Genomic DNA, 13,983 nt, shown 5'->3' with positions numbered 1-13,983 from the left:
GGGGGTCTCTGCATAGTCTACACTCAGTTGTAACTTTGGTTGCCCATCTTTAAAACCTTCCAATTTGTGCTAAGCACCTGCTCCTTGTAATCTTAGCCCTGAGAGGTTCTGCCACCCAATTGTACTAAGCAGTTTTAAAATACAGAAGTCTTGCTGGAGATGCGCATGACCATCATCCGCATTACTGACGTGAGTTCACTTGACCTGGCTTTTCCCTTTCAGTATAAAAATGATCCACAAGTGTTGTTTCTCTGAGATATAGAGAAAAAAGGATTGGGTTTTCCCTGATTTTGCCTGTTCCTGACTACTCTTCTAGGTCTGGCCCAGAAGCAAAACTAGGATGAGCAAGGCAGTTCTGTGAAAGTTTCTAATCTAACAAAAACTGGATAGATGTGAAAATTGATGAGATTCATGGTACTGCTGTAGAAAAGTTCCACGGGAGGGGTTAATTTTGTATGTTTCTTTGAGTTAACCTTATGAGCATTTCCCCGTCACTAATTACAAATGAACAGAATCTCTTTGGATGAACCTTTGGCATTGGTTTCATTTCTTCCAAATGTAAATTTCCACCAAGAAAATAGCTTTAACCTGGTCCAATGCCCTGTTCAATGCAGGATGCAACTACAGCATCCCTGACAGCTCCACCCTCTATTTAAATACTTGCAGCGAAGGAGAGCCCACCACTTTGCAAGGCAGTCTGTTCCACTTCAGGAAAGCTTGTACTATTAGGAAGATTCTCCTAATGTTTAGCTAAAATCTGCTCCCCTGCAATTTCCCCCAGCAGTTCCAATGCTGCCCTCTGGTGCTACAGAAAACAAAACAAAACAGAAAATTCTGTTTTCAATTTTCTAAGGTTTTATATTATGTTTTAACACATTGCGTTTTTATGGTTTTTAATGTTTGTGAACTGCCTGGAGTGCTTTGGTTACTTGGCAGTGGAGAAATGAAATGAATGAATGAATGAATGAATGAATGAATGTCTATCCCATCTTCTGTGTGACAGCTTTTTAGATATTTGAAGACCACGATCATGTCTCCCCTTAATCTTCTAAACATGCCTATCTCTTTCAAGCATTCCTCAGAAGACTTGGGGCAGCATCCAGTGGTGACCATCCACAAGTGGCCAGCCCCACCAATTTTCTTGCACAAGTGTGGGCCCACTGCTTGCACAACAGAGAACTGAACACTTCTGGGGACAGCCCCCCAAAGCAGAAATGCCCATTTCTGGAATGGGACGGGTCAGTGGAACTTGCAGCAGAATCTGTGGGGCTGGCTGCTTGTGGAATGGAGGCAGAAGTGGGCTTGCTGATGGTCGCCGTTGAATATTGCCCTTTGTTTCCAAACTCCACAGCATCCTGGTCTCTCCAATCTGGACACACTTCAGTCTGTCAGTGTCCTTCTTGAAGTCCGTTGCACCAGGGCAAATGCAGCTCCTAGGGATGCCTTACATTCTTGAGCTGCAATCCTATACCCACTTCCCTGGGAATAAACCTGATTGGACCCAGTAGGACTTTATTCTGAGAAGATACATATAGGCTTGCACTGTTAAAGGCCTTGTCCCGGCATCCCACTTGGGACTGTGAGACATTGTGCAAAAGCTCTCAAAGAGAGATCCATTAGTCTATTGGATCACTCTTGAGACACTATAATTCTTTCAACAGAACTCTATTGCAAAATGTGAATTACAAATTTTGACAGATAATTGAGTTCCAGTTCGCATAATGGTTTAACAGTACAACATTAGGTAAGTTCTCATTAAAATAGGAACTGAACATATCCCTCCCCCACCCCGGCTTCCCTCAAACACCTGATTGACATTCTTGCCAATGTTTTCACAGACCTGCACATGCAGCCTGGTTCCTCATCCAGCAGCCTGTGTGATCAGAGTGGATGTGTTAATATTATTACATTTTCTGAGAAATGCCCTACCCGGCGCCAGCTTGTCTGGCTGAAAGGGGGGGGGCATTGCGGGCGGGTGGGGTGATAAGACGTATGGGCCTCTGATTGGTGCACCTCAGTCGCACCACCATTCGGGGAGGAGCAGACCGAGTTGTCTTAAACTCGATCCCCTCCTTATTTCAGCTCTTTGGCGCGATGCAGCTCCTTCCCACCCTCCCCTTAGCAGTGTGGGTTGTTGCCAGTTGCCCCTTTGGGAGCCATGTAGGAATTTTTTGGCTCACAGTCCGATTGGCCATAGACTGTGAGTCTTTTTTCCCTACGTCACACTGTTATGAGGGTTGAGTGTGTCCTGTAAGGGAATTTAGTCTATATCATTGGTCACATTCCACTTGGCGGCTAGGACGGGCAAAACTGGAAAGGGAGTAGGGATGGTGTGCACGCAGAGGCACCTTATGGTGACAGGTGACGCCCGAGGGCCCCCCGAACGGGTTGTGCGGCTCGGCGGCGGGATAAGGGTTGCCTGGGAGACCAACCCTACTCACTCACCCAGGTGTTGTGCGGCACCGGGTTGGGGGTGACACTGGAAGGTCTACCTCCCCCACAAGGGGCAGTCCGGAGGGATGGCGAGATCACCGCCACCCCTCAGGCTGGGTGTGTTTTCGCCCATGAAGAGTCAGCTAGCCGCTGACACAGTTAGATGCCCGTCCTAGTTACCCCTTTGCAAATATTTCAATAAAATGTGGCCCAATTTTCAATCCAAGCTTGTTGTCTGCGTCTTCTTTGACCCATCTCCACTCGCAATAAATTTTGGGGCAGAAAAATGAATGATTTCCTATGGAGACTGCACAGTTACTTATGCTATAATCCGGAAACAATATCCCCCCAGTTGTTCATGTGAAAGAGGAACTGCATGCCAATGCTTAGAAATAAAACAAATGCATTCACAAAACTTATAGTGCTGCAGTAAGACTGTTCAAAAGGCACAAGGAAGGGTGGAAAGAGTTGTCCACCATTGCTTTTTATGAAATCACTCTTATATGTGTATGATTAAATACCATCTCCTTTTAATTAGGGCCATTTGCTTGCCCTTTTCAATGCACAGATATTTCTTGATATAAATTACAGCAGTAACAGCACAATATGTGTGGGAGGCTATCACTTCCTCAAGGGTATGGTAACAAGACACCAAATTGGGCTTTCCCCCCTCCAGGTCACCAATCTGAATCCAGAACAGGTCAGCAATGAGTGAAAGCTGTTGCCATCTGCTGTCTTAACTGGGGGTGGAGGTGGGGGGGGGGCTGATGTGAAGCAAACTTGACTAGATTGGCAGTTGGCGTATCTTGAGTCATGAGTAGAAATTCGAAGAACCTGCTGGGTGGCATGGCAGGGTAGTGGGACTCACAGACATGCCAAAGAGGCCCAGAATTTACTGGGTCACCTTCTGTGTTGTGTTGTATGCAGGACAAACTAGGCCCAACAGAGTAGAGGCTTGTGGGATATTGTAGTCCCTTGGTACAACTTGGTGGAATGGCACTGTTTGAAGGCTGCCTGTCAACATGTCATGCATGAAGCTGCACACCAGTGATGTGCCATATTGTTCATTAACTGAGGGCTTTAAGTTTGCTCGCAGTGTGATTAAAGCAAATAAACGAGTGCTCCTGATGGTGTGTGTGCGCGCATGTATATATCAAACATGAGTAAAGTAAAAAATATATGGATGTAAACAAAATACTTTAAATGTGCCTGTATATATTAAAAAGATCCTGTCCATTTGTCAGATAGCTTATTACATGGCATCTATTCCTGAGGGGCTCGTCTTTTTTGGAATGGGTTAGATTGACTCCCTGGGTTTAATAAAGCTCATATAGCAGCCATTGTATTGTCAGAGCTGAAAGACCCAAATCAGTATGCAGTTTGCCTCCCACAGTCGTGAGCCTGTTTTATTATAACTGACAGGTCAGGCAGCACTTCGAGGTAGGAAACCCACACATGTTTGGCACACGTTTTCCTGCAGGAGGTTCCGCAAAGTGATGACAGACAGTACTAAATAGCTTCAGACCCAAATACATTGTATTTGCTCTGCTACAGTCTCACCCGAAAATGGCAGGGATGGGCAATTTACAACTGCCTCAGGGCAATCTCATAGTTTACCTTACCCTGTCTGGGTGGCAAAAGCTCATCTACAGTCAAATAAATAAATAAATAAATAAATCAAGCTTGTTGTACGGGATTGGATGGCTCGCCATATCCTTCACTCTGTGTTGGCACAAGTACTAGAGAAAGGCATGGACTATGCCAAGTGCAGGTAGCTGCTCACTTCTTTTGATTTTCCCATAGCGGTTTGTTTGTAAGACTGTAATACACATTGACAGCCTTTCCACTGAAAGTGGAAATATTTATTTATTTACTTGACAGCCCATCTTTCAAGAAGCTCAAGATGGCATATATCACACACACACACACTCCACGTTTTATCCTCACAAAAATCCTGTGAGGTAGGTTAGGTTGAGAACAGTGCGAGGCCCACGGTCACCGAATGAACTTGATAGCCAAATAGGGATTTGAACCCAGGTCTTTCCAGTCCTAGTCTGACACTGCAGCTACTACACTGGCTGATAAAACAAGCTTAATAAAAGCACATAAACACACATATAGAAATTAGTAGGCTCAATTACAAGTTTAAAAAATTCAAACTTGATGTATTTAAAAGCTACCCTGGCTAGGTGGCATTTAAACCCCCCACCCCAGACAAAATTCCTTAGCCTTCATTTGGAACCATGACAAGTGCTATCAAGAGATCTATCGCTATTGAACAGGCAGTCTTTCTGCATGTCTCTTTAATAGCTCATGGATGTCAGATAGAACCATTATTTTGCTATTTCTTTGCCTGCATTTTCCACCGCATAGTTATTTCCTCTTCAGTATCTTTCTGGATTGTATTCTATTTATTAAAAAAAATCATATATTCGCACAATATTCACACAAAGGAAAACAGTTTTATTATCAATATTAGTACAGTAGAATAATGATAATCTATGTTATCTACTGTAGCAGTAATGATAATAAAACAGTTTTCCTTTGTGCTATGTTTTAGGAGATTTTCAATTATTAAAACTGTAAAAAAGAAAAAAATACAACGCTAGTGCCTGCCAAACTTTCAGATTACTTTCAAAGTATATTGTTTACATTTAACAACATTTAATCCTACCAATGGATAGCATCTGTTTTTTTAAAATCCTCCTCCATCTCATTATCCTTGCAGAGTGACTGATATATGCATATATGAACAGTCCAATAGAATGGTCAACATTAATTACTGGCTAGATACTATTTCCTGGAGGGCCTTAATTGGTTAAAAGTCAAAGCCGATCAATTTGAAAAGTCTCTTTCAAAGGCTGTTCTTATCTTTTGTTGTCTGTAGTTTCAACCATGTTTTCAACACTACCATTACAAATGTCCATTACAAGCATTTCATCAGGTAATGACACTGGCAACTTTGGTTAAAGCAGGCTTAGCTGCTCAGTCTGTTAAAGGGCTGATCGGTGTTTGTATACATCTTTCATCTAAAGCCTTTCAGTCTTTTCAGGATAAATGTATCTTGCTAAAAGGAAATAAGACTGCAGAGAGTGTGGCTTGTGCCCATCATTTGAATGATTTAAATTTTTTTCATTATTTCATTATGCAGCTTTCTAGTACATGAAATAATTGATGGATGCATTTAAATTTATTCTTGTAAATGTATGTATCTTAGTTCTGTTCACTAATACAAGAAGGAGGAGATCTGTTAGTTCTGTTAACAAATACAAGAAAAAAGAGATATAAAAACAGAACGTGATTTTCAAGGGTATTTATTTGCACAACTGTTATTCTCTTACACTTATTCATTTACACTTATTAGTCTGATGATGTTTCAGCCTGTATATAATGCATTCCTTTTCAATTACTTCTCATTATCACCAAAGAAATTTCATATAGTTTACCAGAGAACTAACCTCTTCCCCTGCTCCATCTCCATCCAATTCTCATTGATTTGGGCTAAACACATTCAAGCATTTTCATTTTGAAAACTGATGTGTCTCTAGGAATATGATTAGCCAAATATGATTATTCTCATTCAGTTCAAATTAATTAACAGTAACTTTTTGTTTTACCCTTTCTATGTTTATTTACCTGTGTTTGTTTCAAAATAAATGTCCTGTAGCTATTGCCTTTCAACAGCAGGAGGCAGCATGAAATTCAATTGAGAAATCCATTCCAAATTCCAAATAGCTTGTGTATATATGCTAAATATATACACAATACAATTTTAAACATTGTATACTTCCATGTTCCAGATAGATTTCATTTCATTTCATTTCTTTCATTTCTATACTGCCCAATAGCCAAAGCTCTTTGAACAGTTCACAAAAACTACAACCCACAAATACAAGATAATAAAACCATAACATAAAATCTTTAACTTACAAAATGTAAAAAGAATTAACACAGCTAAAAAAAAACACCAGTTATAATAAGATGCCAGGACTGGATAATTAATTGAAAAAGTTTGTTTCAGTTTAATTAATGGAACTTTTTTTAAAAAAGCATTTATAACAAAACCAAACCAAACAATGTGTGTGTGTGTGGGGGGGGGGGGGGACTGGACTACAAGCAATAGCACCAATAGCCAGAACATGAGAAAAACAAAAATAAAAGCATATCTAATCACATTTAGTGTCCACAGCACCACTGATTTCAAAGAAACAAAACAACACACACATACACACACAAAGTCTTGACACTTCTGTTTCAAATATATGTGTTCACCTAAGCAGACCTTATGTCAAAATAAGCATCCAGACGAAATTGACGACTTTAAGATATACGTTCAAACGCACCAAGAGCTGTAAGATTTTCAGTCCACTGAATAATAGGAGGTGGCGTTTATCCTTCCAGGCTTTGGGTAGAAGTCCCTTTGCAACTTTTAGAGCCCTCGGAGTCCGCTTTTGCTGTACATCTGTTAATCCCCACATCACAGGAATATAGTTTAAAAGCGCACGGGCATCCACAGTTATCACAGAACACAATGTATGTGGGCAGGAACTTCCATCAATTAATGGATTTCAAGGCCAGGTTCTGGGCTGTGGGGCTTCACGCCTGCTTGCTTGCTTTCTTGCTTTCTTTCTTTCTTTCTTTCTTTCTTTCTTTCTTTCTTTCATATCCTGCCTTTTTTCCTCCTTAAGAAACCCAAGGCAGCATACACAATCCTCCTCCTCCTCTCCATTTTATCCTCACAACAACAACCCTGTGAGGTGGGTTGGGCTGAGAGTCTGTGACTGGCCCAAAGTCACCCAGTGAGCTTCCATGGCCGAGTGGGGACTAGAACCCGGATCTCCCAGCTCCCAGTCCAGCACTCTTGCCACTACACCACACTGGCTCTCATAAAGGCCAAAAGCTTTAGCTGCAGATAAACGTAGGACTGAGGAGAGACAGGACAGGGCGAGTCACGAGGGGAAGCCATAATAGATATCTCCTAAGAAGGACCTGAGGATGGCAAAGTGTGCCATGTTTGCAGGGGGAAATGGCCTTAAAATGTCTATGCCTGCTGTCCTCAAGCCAAATCCTTGCTGAGCTATGATATTCAGTAAGCAGCCGTGATCTCTCAGATTAATGTATCTACAATCTAGCCACTGCTCTGACATCTGTAGAGCAGGGCGGACAACTTGTGGCCCTCCAGATGTTTTGGCCCCCAGTGTCCACCATGACTCACCATTGGCTATGCAGGCTTGTAGATCAAAACACCTGAAGGGCCCTAATTTCCCCACTGCTGCTGTAGAGGAGGGGCAGGGTACAACTGTAACAATACAGGATAAGTCAACTGTTCGTGAAACATTTGTCCTTTGGGCCAGTTCCTGTATATACAACACATGAAATCAGCCTCCAGTAAACAATCTTGCCATTCACATAAAGCAATCCAACCAGCGGGCGGCGTCTGTACACCCTCCATTTTAGTATCCTTGGTATATAGGACAGGTCCTAGCACTATCCAAATGAATTTGCATTCTGGGAGTCAGCAAATACCAGGAATAATGAGTTTGGGTTGGATCCAGAATGAAGCTGGATCAACTGCACTAGCAGCAGTGGACTGCCACGCCCTTCATGGCAGTCATGGTGCCATGGTGGCCCCTTAGCTCCTTGAAAATGCTACACAGAGAGTCAGGAGACCCTGCTTGATGGTGTGAGCTGTGGTGTGTGGGGAAGAGGGAGGATCCCCCTAAACTGGGCAGAGGGACCTACCAGGAGTGCAGCTCTTCCTCTTGCAGAAGGCTGCTTCCTTGCATGGAAGGCAGCTCCTTGATCCAACCCGTTGCGAGCAGAGATGGGGCAATGGAAAGACAGACAACAATAGCTTGGATTGAAGTTGGGCCACATTTATTGAAAGATCTGCAAAGGGGAAAACCTGGGATGGGCACTGACTGTACCAGTGGCTAGCTGGCACTTTTATGAGCGAAAACATACCCAGCCTGAGGGGTGGTGTGTCAGCATCGCCGCCCCTCCTTATGGGGGAGGTAGACCTTCCCCTGTCACCCCCTCCTAGGCAGCCAAGCTCCTGGGTGAGTGAGGTGAGTCGGTCTCCCAGGCAACCCGTATCCCCTGCCAAGCTGCGCAACCCGTTTGGGAGGCCTCAGGCGTCACGTGTCACCATAAGGTGCCTCTGAATGCTCACCATCCCTAAGCTCATTCTCCTTTGCCTGCCCTAGCCACCAACTGAAGTGTGACCTAGACCAGCGGTCCCCAATCTTTTTGGCACAATTTTTCCATGGACCGGGGCAGGGATGGTTTCGCTGGCAGACTTCCGGCCGCTGGGATGCAAATGGCGTCCACGTAGCGGATGCCATTTGCATCCCTGTTCTTTGCAGTAATAGGCTACATAAAGATTTACGTAGCTATTACTTGAAGAACAGGGACATAAAATGGCATCCGTTATGTGGACGCCATTTGCGTCCCAGTGGCCGGAAGTCCGCCAGCAGCCAGAGCCGGACGGCAGCTCTGCGAACTCCTTCCCCCCACGGACCCAAGGTAAGGGGTTTTCGCATACCCATACTGTGGCCCAGTTCCTAACAGGCTACGGACCGGTACCGGTCCACGGCCCGGGGGTTGGGGACCCCTGACCTAGACTGAGAAAGAATTAGGCTGGATTTACCTAACGGACATGCCCAACCCCATTAATAGTGTGAAATAGGCAAAAAGATGCATAGGCCAAGCCAATCAGACTGAGAGCCAAAGACTCCTACATGGCCCCTAAAAGGGCAACTGGTTAGCACCCACACTGCTTAAGGGAGGGTGCTGTGTGAGCGAGTGAGAGACAGACTGGGAGGGGCGCGGAGCATAAAAAGCCTCTCCGGCCCCTCCCCTTCGGAGTGGCGCCACGGGGATTGCCCAATGGCAGCCTGCAACGTCTCCTCACCCAACCCACCCACAATCCCACCCCCCACGGCCAGGCAAGCTGGACATGGGGGTAGGGCACTTGTGAGCTGAGATGGGGTAATGAGACAGACAGCAATAGCTTGGATTGAAATTGGGCCACATTTATTGAAAGATCTGCCAAGGGGAAAACCTGGGACGGGCACTGACTGTACCAGTGGTTAGCTGGCACTTTTATGGGCAAAAACATACCCAGCCTGAGGGGTGGCATGACAGCATCGCTGCCCCTCCGGACTGCCCCTTATGGGGGAGGTAGACCTTCCCCTCACCCCCTCCTGGGGCCACACAGCTCCTGGGTGAGTGAGGTGAGTTGGTCTCCCAGGCAACCCGTATCCCCCCGCAGAGCTGCAAAACCCGTTCGGGAGGCCTCAGGTGTCACCTGTCACCATCCCTAAGCTCGTTCTCCTTTGCCCGTCTTAGCCGCCACCGGAAGTGACAAGCCTATTGCTTGTCAAACTCCCCCCACCTGCACAGAAGAACTTCCCACAGGCCCCTTTACAGATCAGACAAAAATAGGGATGTCAGAGAAATCCGCTGCGAATTCAAATGAGGCCGGATTCTTTGGGATCTGTCCTCAGGAATCTGCAGCGGATCAGGACCACTTACCTCCACTCCAGGAGGACTGGAGGCAGAATGGCACTCAGCTGTTTCTTGCCTGCCAGAGCCGTTCGCCTCCTCCCTGTCCCTGCCGATTGCCATGTCTTTAAAAAAAAAGAAAAAAAGGCGATCAGGAGGATGTGCCCATAGACTTATATGCAAAATGGAGTCGTGAATCTTGCATATAAGCCTATGGACACATAGATTTATATGCAAGATTCGTGACTCTATTTGTGTATAAGTCTATGGGCACATCCTCCCGATCGCTTTTTTTTTTTTTTTTAAGACATGGCAATCGGTAGGGACAGGGAGGAGGTGAACGGCTCTGGCTGGCAGGAGGGAAGGTAAGCACCCCCAAGCCAGATCCACCCCCCCCCCCGGAATCCGAGCAGAGAGGAACTGCTCTGGAGGATTCTGGGGGGTAGGAATGGATCACCTCCCCCCCCCCCACGGTTTCCCCACTGGAACAGACAGTGGGGAATCCGTACACCCCTAGACAAAAATATGTCAATTCCTGCATCAGACGGGTGCACACCATCCTGTCTGTAAAGCTCCCTCCTTGTCCAGGTGATTTCCTGCAGAGTGATGATCCCATCACCATGCTTGCATAGCCCAAAGGCTATTTCCCAGTCCACTGTCTGATGAGCTCTTTCCATGGCTTTCTGGGTCAGAACATTCTGCACTTCATTCTTGTGAGCACGCAAGACCAAATTGTAGTTATCCCCAGCTCACAGTGTCGGATAACTTGGAAACGGTCAAGTCCTCCAGAATGAGGTCCTTGCCTTCATACAGCCAGGTCATTCCCCCCTAGATGCAGCACCAAAACCTGCAGGGGAACCTGCACGTCATGTTGATGGAACAGAGTGGAGAGGCACTCTCACTGCATCTGCCAAGTCCCTGCACACGGGCACACTAGGACAGTCCGAGCTGGGATCCACAGCTTGACGCAAGACCACTGACCATCCCCGAACACCATGCTGTGGCCACATGAGCACACGCATGGGTTCACATCCATTCCATCGATCTACAGGAGACAAAGGAGAGCAGAAAGTGGCAAAAGGGGAGTGGCAGTACCTTGGCATCAAGGAAAAGGCCTCACATAAGACCTGAAGGCCCTGAAGTGCCACCTGGCAATCACCTTCACTTGATCCAGTGCCAAAACCTGAAGATGCAGCTATAGTAGCAGACCCAAAGCTGAAAGAATGTGTCCTACAGCGGATTTTCTAGACTGAGAGTACTCAATGCCAGCTTAGTAACAGTCGTGCAGATTAATGGCCCTAATCTCCGGCGTGATAATGGATACCTGGGGAAAGGGGATGCCAGGAGTCCACAGATGCAGGTGACATCCTGGCCTTGCCCTGGATGGCATGTCATGCACAGGAGCCTATATTCTAATGGCCTCCAGGAGTGACAAGCCTAATGCTTAGTCACACTAATGAGTCACAGGACTTAGCCTAATGCTCCAGTCCTGAAGGGCTTCTCGCAGGCCCCATAGCTGAACCAACAAAACTTTGTCATTGCCAAATTGGACACGTCTGGTCTATAAGACTCCACACATCCTAATAATTTCCAGATGAGAGATGATCCCATCGCTATTCTGATATAGACCAATGCCGTCTCCCGGTTCACTTTCCGATGGGCCCTTTCCATGGCCCTCAAATTCCAAACATTCCTCCAATTAATTTGAGGACGCAGGCAGGACCGATGATCGTGATCGCTGGCCAACTGTGCTGTATGACCTGGAAAGGGTCCTTGCCTTTCTCACCAACAGGTTGTTCCCTCCTTGATTCAGCGCCAGAACCTGCGGGGGAACACACACCAGACCATGATGGAATGGGGTGGGATGGTGGCGCTTTCACTGCATGCTGTGCCTGCCAAACCACTAACACACGCACACCGGAACTGTCTGCTCTGGGATCTGCAGCCTGACCTGTAAGCCCTCCGACCAGCCCATAACAGCATGCTGTGTCAAGACATGAGCCCGCACGCATGTGGGCTCATGTCCATGCCATTGATCTAAAAGAAAAATAACAGTGAGGACGAGAAAGAGATGCTGATCGGTGAAGTCCCACACCCTAGGAATGGAGACAAGACCATGACTGTAAATTACCGAGAAGGCTACAACTGCTGAAGCTGAATGTGAGAGCAAAAGCCCAGGGCTCCCTAACAACCCAGGTACGGGAGACCCTTGTCCTGCGAGCCATGAAGTGCATGGCTTACCCAAGACTAAATGCACAGCACTCAGCGAGAACCCCTTAGGATGGTCTCTGGAAGTGCTGGCATCCAGGTATTAGATAAAACATTGGCACTGGCGCTCTACCTGACATTTATGTGCCTCATGAGAAAACAGGTATTATGCAGGAGGTGGAGCAAATTCAATACTACCCAATCCAGAACATTCAGATTGCAGGAGGACTGTGTTTTAATGACATGAACAGAGGCCTGCCCTTTATGCAAGGAAGTTAAGAATGGACATTAGGCCTTGAATCGGCCCGCATGGGCGATGCCACAAATACGAGAAGTTCAGATAATGGGATCTTGAAAGATTGGAGGGCCAACCCTTGGGCGTGGTACTACACCCAATGATCCTATAAATTGACCCTAAAAGCCAGCCCGCTAGGGGCATCATATTACATCTGCAGCTTTACCTTGCAGATGAACTCATGTTTCAGAAAAGGAAACACTGGTAATCTTTGGAATATTAAAACCCAACTGAAATCCTCTTCTGGAGGCGGGGGGCTAACTCAATGGTGTGGGAGCCTAACCCCATTTTTGGTACGACTAGGGATGTACAAAAGTCACTTACCTTTTCGTGGATTCTGTTCATGGGGGGGGGAGGCGTTCCGTCCCTCCCACCGGAATCCTCGATGGGGGGGAGGCGATCTGGTCCTCCACCCCGGAATCCTCGACGGCCGGCTGTGGTCAGCGGCAGCTCCACGGAGCAGCCGGCCAGGCCCAGGCCAGGGCCATCCGCAGCCGGATTTCCAGCCGCGCAGGGCTCTGGGTAAAAAAACAAACAAATGTGTACGCAAATGGTGGCGGCTACAGCCGCCGCCATTTGCATTCCTTATTTTTCGCCATCTTAATCTACATCAATATTTACGTAGACTAAAATGAAGAAAAGAAAGGAGAATGCAAATAGCGTAGTGGGCGCTATTTGCGTTCCCCTTTCTTTTCTTCGTCTTAGTCTACGTAAATATTGACGTAGACTAAGACGGTGAAAAATAAGGAATGCAAATGGCGGCTGTAGCCACCGCCATTTGCGTACGCGTTTTTTTTTTTTTTAACCCAGACGTGATAGGCTACGTAAGTCTTTATGTAGCCTATCACGTCTATGGGGAAAAAAAAAACCAAACCCACAGACTGCAAATGGCATTGGAGGCAGCAGCCGGTTGGAAGACCAGCTGCCGCCACCACCACTGCCAAAGCCGCTGCTGGAGCCGCCGCCGTCCGGAACATCCGCCCCCAGGTAAGTCTCGTCCCAGGGGGGATCCGCGGGGGGCTGGGGGGTGGCAGGCCATTCCGTGATGGTTTTCGGGGGGCCGAATGCACTGGCATTCGGCCTCACCGAGATCCATCACGGAATTCTCTGACATCCCTAGGTACGACACAGCCTCCACCAAAGGCTGGCATGGGACAGAAGTTATGCCGGTGAAATAAGGACTCCTCCACTCCCTGAAGGGCATGAAGTGTGACATCATGAGAGCACCTGTATAGGTCAACCTGCTTCACCCCGCAGGCAACCTGTAGGCACTATCCGTATGAAGTTGCCAACAGAGTAAGAACGACAAGGCCACATACAGATTTAACAACCTGCATGCTGTATCCTTAAATATAATTTAACAAATGTACCTACTGTAGATAAATCTCTGATTTCAGAGAAAAGTGAGCCAGACACTAGCCCTGGAATGAAACCCAGAACCTTTCTAAAATGCAAGTTAGAAAACACATCATACCCTCCTGCCACAGAACAACTACAAAGCCATATGAGGGGCTCTGTTAGGGATGGGCAGATTCCCTACC

The sequence above is a fragment of the Heloderma suspectum genome, chromosome 2, assembly GCF_057233095.1.
Source record: "Heloderma suspectum isolate Gila_16-S chromosome 2, 16-S_ref, whole genome shotgun sequence".
Taxonomy (NCBI): domain Eukaryota; kingdom Metazoa; phylum Chordata; class Lepidosauria; order Squamata; family Helodermatidae; genus Heloderma; species Heloderma suspectum.
The sequence above is the reverse complement of the archived record's forward strand: the minus strand, read 5'-3'. Positions refer to the sequence as shown.